Source organism: Pinus tabuliformis, chromosome 8 (assembly GCF_031772625.1).
Source record: "Pinus tabuliformis cultivar Carrire ecotype Pingquan chromosome 8, CPIR1, whole genome shotgun sequence".
Lineage (NCBI taxonomy): Eukaryota > Viridiplantae > Streptophyta > Pinopsida > Pinales > Pinaceae > Pinus > Pinus tabuliformis.
The window spans coordinates 1,045,139,935-1,045,154,365 of NC_142294.1; positions in this window are offsets into that span (position 1 = coordinate 1,045,139,935).

Consider the following 14,431-nt stretch of genomic DNA (forward strand, 5'->3'; position numbering starts at 1 on the left):
ACTTCTCAAGGCTTTCAATAAAACTATAGGCATGCTTGCAACAGTCTTGAACTAAATTCAATGATGGGTAAGAGTCCTTATATCGTTCAATGAACATAGCATGAAAATCCTTTAAACAGTAAATACAAGCAGGCGGCAAACTTTCATACCACGATTGAGCTGTACCTTCCAGAGTGGCCAAGAATATTTTCATCAAGCAATCTTCAGGAAAATCCACCTTCAACTTACGAATATGCATATGAAATCTAACCAAATGTAAAGCAACATCTTTCTTACCATCATCACTAAATGTAGGCAAATTCCTTGACCAATCTACCTTTGGAATTTTATTCGGAAAACCTGGGATGTGATCTCGGCTCAAGGGAGCATATCTTCTTGCGATTAGGTCCATCATGAAAATCTCAAAGCTACTGATCTTCCTGCAGTGAAGTCACCATGAAGCATAGGTTGCTGGATTCTTCAGTGAAAGGAGTCGCCAAGTGAATGATTTCAGCCTTTCAAGTGTCTGATCGTTGTCCACTATCAACAATCAGATCTGAACTTGATACATGTATTGGGGTACAATGCAAATGAAGTGTTGTATTCACAAGCTCACGGAGATTGACTGAAGCAGCGTTTATCTACTAACGCTGATGTAAAACAAGAGCGTGTTCAAAGGCTACCTGGCGTAACTTCAGGCTCCATCTAAGACTTATGAAACAAACACATCAACCCACAAACAAGTTTGTTCTCCCCAGTATGGTCGCCACTATGTTAGCGCTTGAGATTTCACCCTAGGCTGAGGAAGGTAAACCTTCAAGGCAACATCAAACCATTTCACCTCGTAGCTAGCCCTACGGGGTATGAGAAGGCTCTCTCCGGTCAAACTCGGTAGATATTTCAATAGGATGAGCTGACCCAATTAGGAACACTGATATTAGGCTAGTAAACTGATAAGGAGGGTTGATTTGAAGTTTTTGGGGTTTTTGGTGGCAATTGGAGGAAGTGCAATTCAGGGTGTGGGGATTGAGCTCAGTTTTTGCAGGTGGGTCTTTGGGGCAAGGTAAGAGTTTTGTGCTGATGCCTTAAGCTGAGATGGATGATCAAGGAAGAAAGAGAGGGAGCTAAAGAGGGCAAACAATGACTTTGAATCCTCTTTAGACAGTGGAAAACATAAATATTAAACAAAATTGAAAGCTGAGCATGGCATGCATGAATTCAAACTTTATCACTTCTTTTGTTTAATTAGCAGCAATAGAATAAGAGATGAAACACATAAACACACTTACAATGACAAGTAGGAAACACACCATCAACACAATAATCCACAAGAATCCACAATGATGTCTGCAAAACCCTGGCCTTCCTTTTCCTCAAATTGCAGAGATACAAGTAAAATATACAATAGAGCTTCTCCCTCAAGAGTCCAACCATGAAAATGAGTAAGAGAAGGCATAATATAGATCATCTAACTCCTTTCCCCACCTCTAGGGGTCGAGCTCAACTTCCTAGGAGCAGTTTGAACTAATTCTAAACTGAGCACTAGATAATAGGCAGTCAAAACAACTTGCCTCTAAAACTTAGGTAATCTATCCATGCATTAAATATTCACTATTTACATCAAGGAAACTTCTAGAAGTGTTAAAGGAGAGTAAATGTATCCATGTGCCATGAAAATTACCCAAAAATCCATCATTTACATGCATTAAGAGTCAACCAAAGTAAAAACAGTGTTTTGCAGGCCGAAATAGTCAAAATGGTGAAATTTCCCTGAGTGGTCGCGCCCCTCCCTTGGAGTGGTCGCGCACATTGGAAGCTGTGTTGGAAGGCCTTCCTGGTGTCCAAATCAGGTGCAAGATAGCTTGTTGGAAAGGAATATGAGTCTACTTTCCAACCCCACTGGAATTTCTGAATTTGGAGTTGATTTGACCCCTCAAAAGTCATTTCTCCCAAGGCAGCTTTCTGCAACTCAAAAAAGGGGCAGAAAGTCAAAATTTGCATGTATTTTGAGCTTTGGGAGGCCCAAATCTCCATAAAATTTTGACCCCATGCATAGGCAAGTGTATTTTTGCATGAAAATTCCAAAAATGTAGAGTTTTCCCCGTTCTGAGCTGTCCCCACGAGTGGTCGCGCGCGGGGTGAGACCACTCCAATGGCCAAAACCTGTAAAATTGTACAAAAAATTCACAAATGACGAAATTTTCTCCAAATTTCTTGAAATTTGGGCTGGGAGTCCCCAATCAAGTACCATGCTCAATCAAAGAGGCTTTGGCCAAAATTTGGAGTGGATCAGGTGTTTTCCTTCGTTTTTGTGCTTTGGCCAACCGTCCTTGGAGCACCTTCGTTCTCGCCGGTATTTTCGACATTTCTCTCAAACCATGACACCTGTGTAAAAAGTGAAAGAGGTTTTTCTTCCTTGGCATGTTGTGGACAAAAACCTCTCTCAGTTTTGAAAAATTCATCTTTGATTGCTCAGAAACAGCTTTTGAGTGAAACTTGTCCCGATGTGTGAAACAAGGGATTTTGTCGAAATGGAGCGAAATGAAGGGGATAGAGGGCTTCTAAATTCTTGGGGAAATTTTTGGGAGTGGGGAGGGATGTTAGGAAGTAGGGGAAAGTGGAATCTCAGAGATTGAGTGAGGGGAAGAGGTCGAAAAGGACAAAACACAGGTCAAACCTAGAAAATTGCCAGGTTGTAGCTAGAAACTAGGGTTTGTGGAAAAATGAGGAATTTGGCGGATCTGAGTGTTGGGAAGTGTTTGATAAGGTATTTTAAGGATAGGGGAGGGTGTATGAACATCAGGAAACAAGTTTTGCCGGTGACTTGACCATCCAAGAGAAATTGGCTTCAAAACCCTAGGAGAGGGAAATGAACTTGCCAAAGCACAACTGAAGCATGAACAAGGTGTACAATGACCCAATGGAACCTAATATGATGATGAAAACCCTCTGAATGATGATAAAATCAGCTGAATGGTGACATAGACCGACATTTGGGCAACTTTGAACAGAGTGAAAGCAAACCCTAGACCTAATGCTTAGTGACCAAATTTTGCTTGAAGACTCACTGAAATGACAAAATTTGACCTTGACACTTCAAAATCACTTTGTAAGAGCACATTTGATCACTGGAGGAAGGCTGGAAAGGCTGACACTAATAGGTCCAATAACAATCACTAAACAATCAACCAAAAGTAAGCAAAGGGGAAGGCTCAATCAAACCAACAGCAAGCAGCAAACGAAACCTTGCAAGCAAGCAACCAAGCAAAACTGATCCAAAGGACTTGAAACGGTAAAACTAGGTCACAAAGCAAAAAGACAAGATTCGCTCAACAAAGCTCACAAGAGAGTGCCTCAACCTCTAAACAGCGAAAAACAAGTCATCAAACAAGTGAGAACAACAGGGGACTAGCAAGACTTACGGATTCAGGAGGCAGAATTGAAAAAATTCAATTCTACAGCAATCAACGCAGACAATACACTGGCAATAAAGCGCTGATAAAGAACAATACGCAGCAACAAAGCGATGTCAGTGCGAAAGTACACGCCTTTTCCGCGATGGTCCGATTTACAGAACCGTCGCGACTGTTAAGAGTAATTATGCGATGAACAGGATACTACGAAATGGGTGATGCGATGACAGCGCGATTGTTAAATTAAAAAATGCGATGATGTTCAAAACAGCAACAGGCGAACCAAAAACTCCCAAATAAAAAACAATCAATCTTTAAGCAAATAAGGACATTTCCTAGATCAGGCTAGGAAACTCAGAAAACAGGTAACTATCCCCAAAATCTCAAAAGAGACGAAAACAAAAAATCAAGGCAAGAGTAAACAAGAAAAGAACAAAGGCCAGCTCCCCAGTGGAGTCACCAATTTGTGATGCAGGAAAGTGTTCCCTCTGTGGATAGAGGCAACCCCTCTAGCCCTAGAGTGGGTCTAGTCACAAACAAGGACAGATCAACAATAGCTTTCCTTAAACAGTCATAGTTGGAGGCCTACCTTAACCGGTGGTCGATGGAGTTCCGTTGCGCTGCTCCAACTTCCGCTTCCTTCTCCTAATGAGTAATCAACTTGAAACAATGAAAAGGAAATACAACAAAGCACGTAACCGGAACAACAATGATCTATCTACCCACAAAGTCAAGAAGTCATGAGCTATCTAGTACATTACATACCAGACATAGGAAAACATCATTGATTGCATTAATTATGAAAATAGAGTAAGCTTACAACCAAAGTCTTGACGTCACAAGCCTTCTCAGAAGGATCCAGCCAACATGTTCTTCAAGAATTCACTCTTGAAAATGGATCTCCCTATATACAAGTCTCTCTCACTCATAAGTTTTACACAAGATCAAGGCACTTCACAACCTTCCTCAAGCTCTAAACAAACCCACACTTGTCACACTCACATCAGCTATCTAGAAAACTCACAGTACTATCATCAACACTCCAAAGACTAAGAATTCCAAACTAGCAGTTCATAGCAATGGTGAGAGCTTAAATAGGAGAAGGAGTCTCCATGAATGGTGGGAGGATGAGCTTATCTCCAAGGAAGGTAGAACGAATGACGGAACAACCATGCCAGAGAAAGAAGGGCGACATAAACAAGGCCAAAAACCAGGTCTGGAGTCATCTGGAAGGTCGACTGTTGGAACAAATTCACCCAATCTGGATCATCGCGGGCACATAACTGGTCTGCTGCACTGACATCGCTTCTGAATAACGTAGCTAGTCATGTCATCGTGGGAAATTATAAGAGAAAGTTGCGCTGGCACATGAAATTCGACCATCGCGGGAATCGCGTGTACTTTCACAATGGCAGCGCTTCTGGACTGTTTTGGAGCGCTCATCAGCGTGTTTATTTTTCCAACAGACGCAATGAGGCAGAAACCTTTGGAAAAGTGGGTCATTTGGCAACATCAGAGAGCATTTGTCTGACATGAGCATGTATGAATTGGACACATGACACAGTAGGAAGACTGGAGTGAAGACAGTGACAAATTATTGTGTAACAGGGAGCTCAAGGAGCTAGGCTATGGGAGTGAGCACCGATTCTTCCTACTGTGTATTTTTGGAAGGTAGAGGAGGCCAGGTGATTGCACAATTGTGCAGTTTAGGAGCTTAGGGATGAGGCCTGAGCCTTAAGACTACAAAATGTGCACTTCTTACTTGGAAAGAGATAAATTATGTAGTTTTGGAGGTCGGAGGCTGAGCTTGGGAATTGTGATTGTACAATTGGGGAGCTCAGGGAGGAAGGAACTGTGCATTGTAGTCCCAAGGGGTAGGGTTGCATCTTAAGGGCTCATTTTTCACAATGCGTAGTTCAGGAGGGCTGGATGAGGCTATGTTACTCAGTTGGGAATTTTTCTGAATTTGGCTAAGTGTGCGATCGATGAAGTTGATGTGAACAATGATAAGACTTGACTGCGATCACACACTTAAAATTTTTTATGACACAACATATATCATCAAGAACACGTGAACAACATACTCCCCTCAGTGCGAAAATTTTGCGACAAATTACGACAAGTGCGACAATATACACTTTGCGATGAGCGTGACGAAACTTGTGCAATAGTGCTTAAAACTTTGGAAATGAGTGAAAGAAATGTTTACATGGTAAGACCAACTCATTTACACAAATATTACCCATTGAAAACACCAAAACAAGCTTATGTACATCATGCAAAATTTAGCATGCAAAAAGATGACACTTTGATTTTCTTGCAAATGGGACCAAAACACTTAGAGAAAACACATGCGATAAGTCTTAATGTTTACGACGAAAATATTCAGGATCAAGGTAGGCTCCAAAATTTTGGAGGGTGTTGTAGCAACAACAATAGTTGGCGACACACTGGTAGAATTCCAATTTCTCTGTTTAAGTTGATTCTTTTGTGGAGGGTCTAGTTCTTCAGGGAGCATTAATTCATCATGCATATCACTTTGTTTTCCCCACTTACCCTGTGAATAAACATAGTCCCCTTTGTCCCTTCCCAGTCAAACACAAACATAAGATCAACAATATCACAATGTCTTGAATCAGGAAAGGGTAGTATGGCTCATGAGATTTAGATTTATAGAGTATAATTTTTCATCTCTGGTGTTGCTCTGCTGCCAGCAGGCCTGAATAGTGCCCCGACAAAGTCACTACTAGAACACAAACATTGCTCCATTGCCAATGAGCTTGGAAAGTACCCCAACGGAGTTGCTTTTTTCACCTCCCTACACAGGAATCCTTTCTCTTATTTCACCTTTATTTATTTATTTGTATAAGACTGTGCATAGGCACTTATTTATTTCATGGGCGGAAGAGGGATGTTCACTTATTGAGAGCAGAGGAGGTTGTTCCTTCAGATAAGCATATAAATACCTGTGATTTAGGTTTTCTCATTTATATTTTTCCCCTTTTCTTCTTCTACTTCATTGGATAAGTGTGAAAGCACCGAAACATAATAACTAAGTATGGGCGTAAGGTTTCCATAATAGACACATGTGTCATGGTTGAACACAAAACTCTCCTTACAGAAGCATCATATTTTTCGTCAGAACATCATCGATCAAAACACATAACCAAAACAAAAAAGGAGCACTAGAGGTTAGCCAAATGTTATACTGCCACAATACTCTATTCAACTTAGCCACACACAAATTAGTGAGAAAAAATGTTCACACATGATGCTTATTAACATGAAAGAAAACAAAACACAAGACCAAACAAACAAAGAAACAAGAAAACAAACTATGTACATAGGGTAGGGCACAACCCTAGACCATCATTGAAAATAATGTTTTAAATCTTGGCCATTAATAGGAAGAAAGTCCATATTCTCGTCTGGATATTAGAGATGATATGTGTGTTGGCCAAGCTTCTTGTGTATAGTGAATGGTCTGATCCATAGGGATTGGAACTTAGTATGTTTGCCTTTGTCCTCATGGGATTTGTCACACTTCAAGAATAGGTCATCCACACTAAATTACCTTTTCCCTGTAGACTTCTTGTTGAACCACCTCTTGATATGACTCTGGTGAAGAGAAATTTTTTCTTTTGCTTTATGTCTTTCTTCCTGCAACTTGCACAGGGTGTCTATCCTACTCTGAACTAATAAACAAGGCTTGCCCTGAGATTCTTGTGAAAATTGATGGGAAGGAAAATAAAAGTTTGGGGGTAGGATGACTTCTTTTCCATACACCAGGATGTAAGGAGACGTATTTAGAGAATGTTTTGGCATGACTTAGTCAAACCATAGGGCATTCACCAAAGCAGAGTGTCAATTCCTTTGTTAAGAGAAAACAATCTTCTTGATATTGCAGATAAGGTTCTTATTTATGGACTTAGCAAGATCATTTCCCTGTGGAGATTAATTAGAAGAATGTTTCAATACAATACCATATTCCAAGGAAAAATCATATAATCTTAATGACGAAAAGTACGTTTCATTTTCAAAAACAAGTGAAGTCAAAACGCTAAACCTAGATACGATATTTTGCTTTAGGAAGTGGATGACTTCCTGATCATTCACTTGCTTGAGTGGAACTACTTCTTCCACCACATGAAGTAGTATGTGGTAGTGAGAATATAACGATGTTGCTTTGATGACTGTGGAAAAATCTCACCGATGACATCTAGACCACATTGTGAATGGTTCTTCCACAACGACATGATGCAATGGGGCGATTGAATTATTTCCTCGTTTGACACACTTATGACAGACCAGAAACTTGCGGGTACATGCATGAGCATATTTTAATAATGTGGGCCAATAAAAACTAGTCCGCATGATTTTGTGTGTTGTAGTGTCTCCCGCAAAGTGTCGCCAGTTGGTCCATCATTGAGATCACAACACTTTCTCTGAATCATGTACTTCCAAGTATCTGAGCAGTACTCCATTATGGTGCTTTCTGAAAAGCACCCCATGCACCAATTAGTAATATAATGCTTTCAATATGTCTGCCCTCTTATTTCATGAAGATAAGGGAGAGGGAAAAGTGCCATGCTCAATATACTGGCGCACATCTGCATGCCAAGAGTTTGAGATAATAGCGGGGAAAGTTTTCTCAACATTATACATCTCAATTTCCTGTTCCCACCCAGATGGATCATCCTTTGTTGCATCCACCACTTCTGCTGCTAACCAACATAGACAATGGCCCTTGATAGTGTGAATTGGTTTTAATTATATATAATACTCTTGTAAATCGGTCATCCAGTTTGCTCTTCTCTCACCCAACTCCTGTTGGACAAATGACGATCTGACTGCTGGGTGCAAAAAAAGGATAATGAAATGATTCTTCAAGAGATAAGGCTAGAAGTGCTTTACTTCCTTAGAAACTGCATACATTTGTTTATCTATGGTGGGATAGTTAAGTTCAGGTCCCTTTAGGCTGGAATTCATAAAAGATATTGGCCACTCATTGTTTTGATCATCTTTCTGCGTAAGCACAACGATAAGAGAAGTATCAGAAGTGAAGGTGTAAAGTAGAAAGTCTTTGTTGAAATTTGGGTTGTATAAGGTTGGTGCTTGTACACTTTCTTGCTAAATAAGGGAAATCACATCCTTTTCTCTTTTTTCCCACATGTATATTGAATCCTTCTTTACCATCTCCTGTATATGTTTTGACAATTTGAGCATAATCAAAGATGAACTTGCAGAAAAAGTTGATATTCCTCAGGAAGGATTGCATGGAATTCTTGTTCAATGGGAAGGGAATCTGTGCAATAGCTCTGATCCTATTAGGGTTGACCTTAATCCCACTCTTCGTGATGATATGTCCAAAGAGGTTTCTGTTGGACACTGCAAATATACTCTTCTTGGGATTAAGAGATATCCTTCTAAAAAAATTGCTTCAAGTGGCATAGGTAATCTTCTTTGAATATACCGTGACATCATCAAGATATACCGCTACACTGTGACTAACCAGTCCATGAAACCTGGTGTCCATCTCATGTTGAAAGGTTGCACCGACATTAACTAGCCCAAAAGGCATTATTCTAAATGCGAACATTCCTCACTTTGTTTAAAAGGTAGTCTTAAGTCTGTCAGACTATGAGACCAAAAATTAATTGTATCGAGAATAACCATCAAGCAAAGAGAACTTTTCTGACCCTGATACTATCTGCAATATTTGTTCCATAAATGGCAGAGGATAGTTTCCTTTGTCACAGGTGCGGTTAAGATTTCAGAAATCTACGCATAGGTGTATTTCCTCAGACTTCTTCCTCATTGGGACCAGATTTGATACCCAGGTTGAATGTCACACCTTGTAAATGATCCAAGAATCTAGCAACTTCCTTAACTCCTTTTGAAATAGGGGCTCAAGCATTGGATGTACCTTTCACAACTTTTTTTGAAAAGGCTTGGCCCCCTCCTTTATTTTTATAACATGCTAGATTATTCACATGTCGTAAGTTTTGAGCTCATCGTATGTCCATGTGAAAACATCTCGGTACTGCTTGAATAAGTGGATAAAGGCTTATTTCTCTTGTGGTGTGCAACAAGTACCGAGCTTAACAAACTTCAAATATTTCTCCATTCCAAGACTAGTCTACTCATGCGACAACATTGAGCTATGGGTTTTGGCATTGATTGGCCCTCTAAAACAATTTTGCAAGTCATACAACTTTTGTAGTGATACCACACCCTTCAGCATGGGGTTCTCCTTGTTCGCGCAAGTTGCATCTTGCAACGCCTTTTCGTGATCGTCTTCATCTATAACTGCATCTTTGAATACATCAATGTTCACCATGAAATGGAGTATATGTTGTTCATCATTAAAAACACGTAAATTAGTGATATTATCAGGGACAAATGGTTTATAAATAATTTCAATAGAAAAACCGTCCCTAAGCGGTGACAACCTAGTAACAACATTTTCTAATGCATCCACAACTACGTTATGCATTCTAGGAAAAAATATAATGTTAAAATCTTGGAATTGAGAAATTAAATTCCATACCTCTTGTTGATAGCTTTTCAAATTAGGCGATACACAGTGTATAGTATTGCATACCTACCACACAACGATCTCTGAATCACCTATTTCTTTAAGAACTCCAACATTGAGGTCAATGGCCTTCTGTAAGCCCAGGATGAGTGCTTCATATTCTACAATGTTATTAGTGCACTCGAATTCCAAGCAACTTGAGATCAGGTGTTTTCTCTATCGCGAGTCTACTAAAAAACAACCATCTCCAGCTCCAAATCCCTCCTGTGTCTTTGAACCGTCAAAAAACAAAGTCCAAACATCATATGTACAAGAGCTATGCCCTACACTAGTACTACTACTACTATCTACTGTACAAAGGTCATTTGCACTAGTTGGACTAGGAAGGAGTTCCAACTGTGTGTCTGGTGGGACTGGGGAAGGTTGAGCAAGGTAACACCCTAGGTCAGTCTCCAAGAAGCAATTACCAAAGATTAGATCTACAAAAGCAACTGGTTCATTCTTTCCTTTGAAGGGTACGATAAACTTCATGTAAGATCATGCGTTTACCCAAATTTGATTATTTTTTCCCTTGTACGGAAGCCATAAATGTGACTAGTCCCCTGTAATTTTCTAGACCAGTCTCTACTTAGCAATACACCGTATGCTTCTGGGATGTCCACAATTACTATGTTTATGCATTGGTGAACTCATTGATCAAATGATAGGTGAATAAACACATTTCTGAGTTCACCAATAGCATGGACAAGAGTCCTATCCAGCTGAATGATCTGTGCATCTGTCTTATCCCATTTCACATTTATTTTCTTAGCTACAGATAATGACATTACGTTTACAAATACACTAGAATCAACTAAGCAATTGTGAACACTGTAATTAAAAAATTCAAATGTTAACAAAAACAAAGGGCAGAGTGTGTTAGCATTTAATTTTAATCCATTAAGTATAGATTCCAGGGAACCAAAATACTTACAAGATACCTTCTGCGAAAAAGCACCGTTACCTGAGGCAAGTTGTTCAAGAGTGTAGATAAGCAGTTCCCCTTGGCTCACGATTCTTGTAAGTTCGAAGAGTGAAATATTAGCACAAGCTTTCTTCATGTCTTTGACTATGTTATTATCAAGTGTGGAGAGAATTGCCTAAGTGTCTAGAGGAGTAGCCTTATCTGATACTTCCAAAATTTTAAGCTTGCTTTTGCAATTGGCAGAAGCACTTTTTGCTGTAGCAGTGTTTTCATTATTTCTCTGAGTATTGATAGGCGGTCTGATCTTCCTTACCAATTGTTATTTCAATTTCTGCCTCGTTAACTCTTGTTCTAAAATCGTCCCTTGGCTTCTCAGCTTATATCGACTATTCCACTTTTGAGCCCGGTCCTCACTCAGTGGCGGTTCTTTGACATTTTTACTTTTAGCTACGTAGACACAACTGAACGTATTAACTGTGTGCCTAACACTTGTAGTTTCTTCAACCGCAACAATTTTTTCCTTTTCTTCTGCTGGCTCAGTCTTCTTATCTGAAAGTACAATGTCAATGATATGCGTAGCTAGAGCATTCATGTCTTTCCTGAATGGTATTCTTGATGAAACAAAAATATTGATCCATGCCCATGCTCTCAACATTTAGTATGACGTTCGAGCTTTGTGCAGATTTAGACGGATGATTGTTGCTATTGCTGGAGTTGTCAACCCTTCTCAAGAAATTGAATTTTGTGGGCTTGCTGCTTGCGGTGGTCTCGCTTGACCTCTATTTTGACTCTACCAGGTCATTATACAAATACTTAATGGTACAGGTCAAGCTTTCAATATTTGTAGCTTGTTTATCCTTGGACTTACTGAAGAAGGCCTGAGACCTTTTACCCGTGTCCTTGGAGTCCTTTGATGTTTCACCATCCATGATGACTCCAATTGCGCACAAGTCCTTTTCAATCACAATGGCCTTTTCGTAATTTTCGGCCAGAGTTCCTTTTGTAGTTCTCTTAATGAAATGCATGATTCTTGTTGGTAAGGCTGAAGTGTAATAATCGATGGTGATGGATTCATGGGGTTTCGTATTTATAGGAATTTTTTTCAATATGCGATTGAACCTCTAATTAAAATCTTTAAACTTTTATTTCAACTCCATCTTCAGATTTCCCAGTTCTTTTAATAACATGGTCAAGGTTTGTCATTGACAAACTTTTCAAGGAACAACTTTTTAAACCCCTTCCAGTTCTGGATTAAGTTCAGAGGCAGACTGTGGTACCATACAGATGCTCTGCCATCTAAGATACAAGGGAAATATATACATGCAACATCATTGTGATGTACCACAAGCATTTGCAGATGTAGGTAGAAGTTGTCCAAATGGTCTTCTTCTTTGATTGCTTTGTTAGAGTCATACTTCATTAATAGCTTTTTTGGGTGCCTCGACATCTTGTGTAAAACACCCGGTAAAGCAAGTGGGTCCTAAGACATCCAATCTAGATCTTGGTCTTCCATGTCTTTGTCCCTATCCTCCTCCTCTTCTTCAGGATATGAGAGATCTTCCTCCTCTTCCTGACTGCCTAACCCGCAGAAGGTGTCATCTGAGAGTAAATCATTGTCTCCGTTGCCTCTGTTAAAATATGGAGGTTGCTCTGGTTTCTTTGCATTTTCTGCAGTCTCTGCTAACTCTTCAAGGGTGGCGAGAACCAAATATTCCACTATAGAGACCATTACCCCAGTAGGAGTGGTTGGGTTCTTTTTTGGAAAATAAGGAAGATTATGTACTCCATGGACCAATCCAATAACCTTTTCAAAGCGATGGGTTATAGGCCAGATGGCCAAGATATGATCGTAAGATATTTCACAAGTTTGTCCAAGACCGGGATGAGAAGATCCATCAACTTCAAGAATATGAATCGACGAGGTGCTGGGAATATTACTACCTTGACCATAATAAGTATGATGTGGGTGGGTGGAGTTATCAGCCATAAAAATATGACTTCCCTCCTAGCACCAAAAATGTTGGCAGTGTTGGATCTGCCAACATTCCAAGGGGTCTCCATGACTTGTGGTCCAAATTAGACCTCGCACCATTTGGGATAGGAGCCCCATCTAGAATACAACCCGATTACTATTTTCTTAAAAGTTTTCCTTGGAACTGACTTTCAACACGAGAGAGGATCACATATATGCCTTCAAAAAGAAAGTGAGTGTTCGGTTGTAGGAATGTCGAGGTTCTTCTACTATAGAGGGGAAAAAAAGGTGAGCCCCTAAAAGAGAGGTAATAATACCACCCTAGTAGAAACACACCAAAAAGGAAAGATCCATCTAACATCCAACAAAATAGTCCAAAAACATGCGATGGTCATTGTAACCAACACAAATAAAAAAGATTCGTTAACATCCGGAGGAATATTTCACAAATATGTGAGGGTCATTGAAACCATTAAAACAAATTCTCAATATGTTGAGCAATAAAATACCGAAATAGTTCAACTAATTTAGTACATGTGAAAACAAACATGAACCTTAAACCTTCAAAAATCAGTCTTATAAACATTCATAATCCATGCATGAAGAATATTCTTTCCATCAGGCTTCATATATTAAGTAAAATTCCCAGGACACATGTATAGAACGAACACCACTAGCTCCAATAGTGGAGTGTTGGAACCACTACTTGCTCCCCAAAAGAACTAGCTTGTCTCTTTGATTCCTTATGGGAGGAGCCATGGTGAAAAGTCCTTTGCTCATACAATGAGGGTATCTATGTAACCAATGGGGTGACGCTTCACCTTCCTTGTGAATCTTTGACTACCCTTATGACTGTTTGAATTCCTATGAATTTTCGACTTTACATGACTCTTCATATTCTGTACATGTCCTTTGGACTTCCACTTTACAATACATTTACGAATAGGAATTTACATAATCCACAAGAATGATGTGGCATATGTGATTCATGACATGACATGACATGACACTCAAGACATGGATTACATGTTGACATGGAAATGTCAGGTCATTTTGCCGCTTCTTGCTATGTGTCTTCTTGGTAATGATCATCCGTCCACCTCCGTATGGCTCAGAGATGAGGAGTATTCAATGATATTAGGTCTTGAGCTATAGTTACAAACTCGTGTCCCTTTGGATTATCCTGATTGATCGGCATTCATTTCAACTACAATGGTGTCTTCTAGCATGTTTCCCTTCTCCATCTCCTTCTTCATCATCCTGTCATAGTATGATAGAGTACTTACATCTGAAATTCACTCATAACAAGATGACATCAGTCAGATAAACCCATAGTCTAAGATGTTGCATGATGATCCACTAACTGAGCCAAACCTAGGTGGAAGGATGAGGGAGAGGCTTAGTGACTGTGCAATTGTGCAGTTGAGGCAGTTAAGGGTCGGGCTTGAGCCTCGAGACAACGCAATGTGCAATTCAGGCTTAGACTAAGAAAAAATATTGCAAAATTGGATAGCTCAGGAAGCTAGGCTAAGGGATTGAGCACTAATTCTTCCTACTGTGCAGTT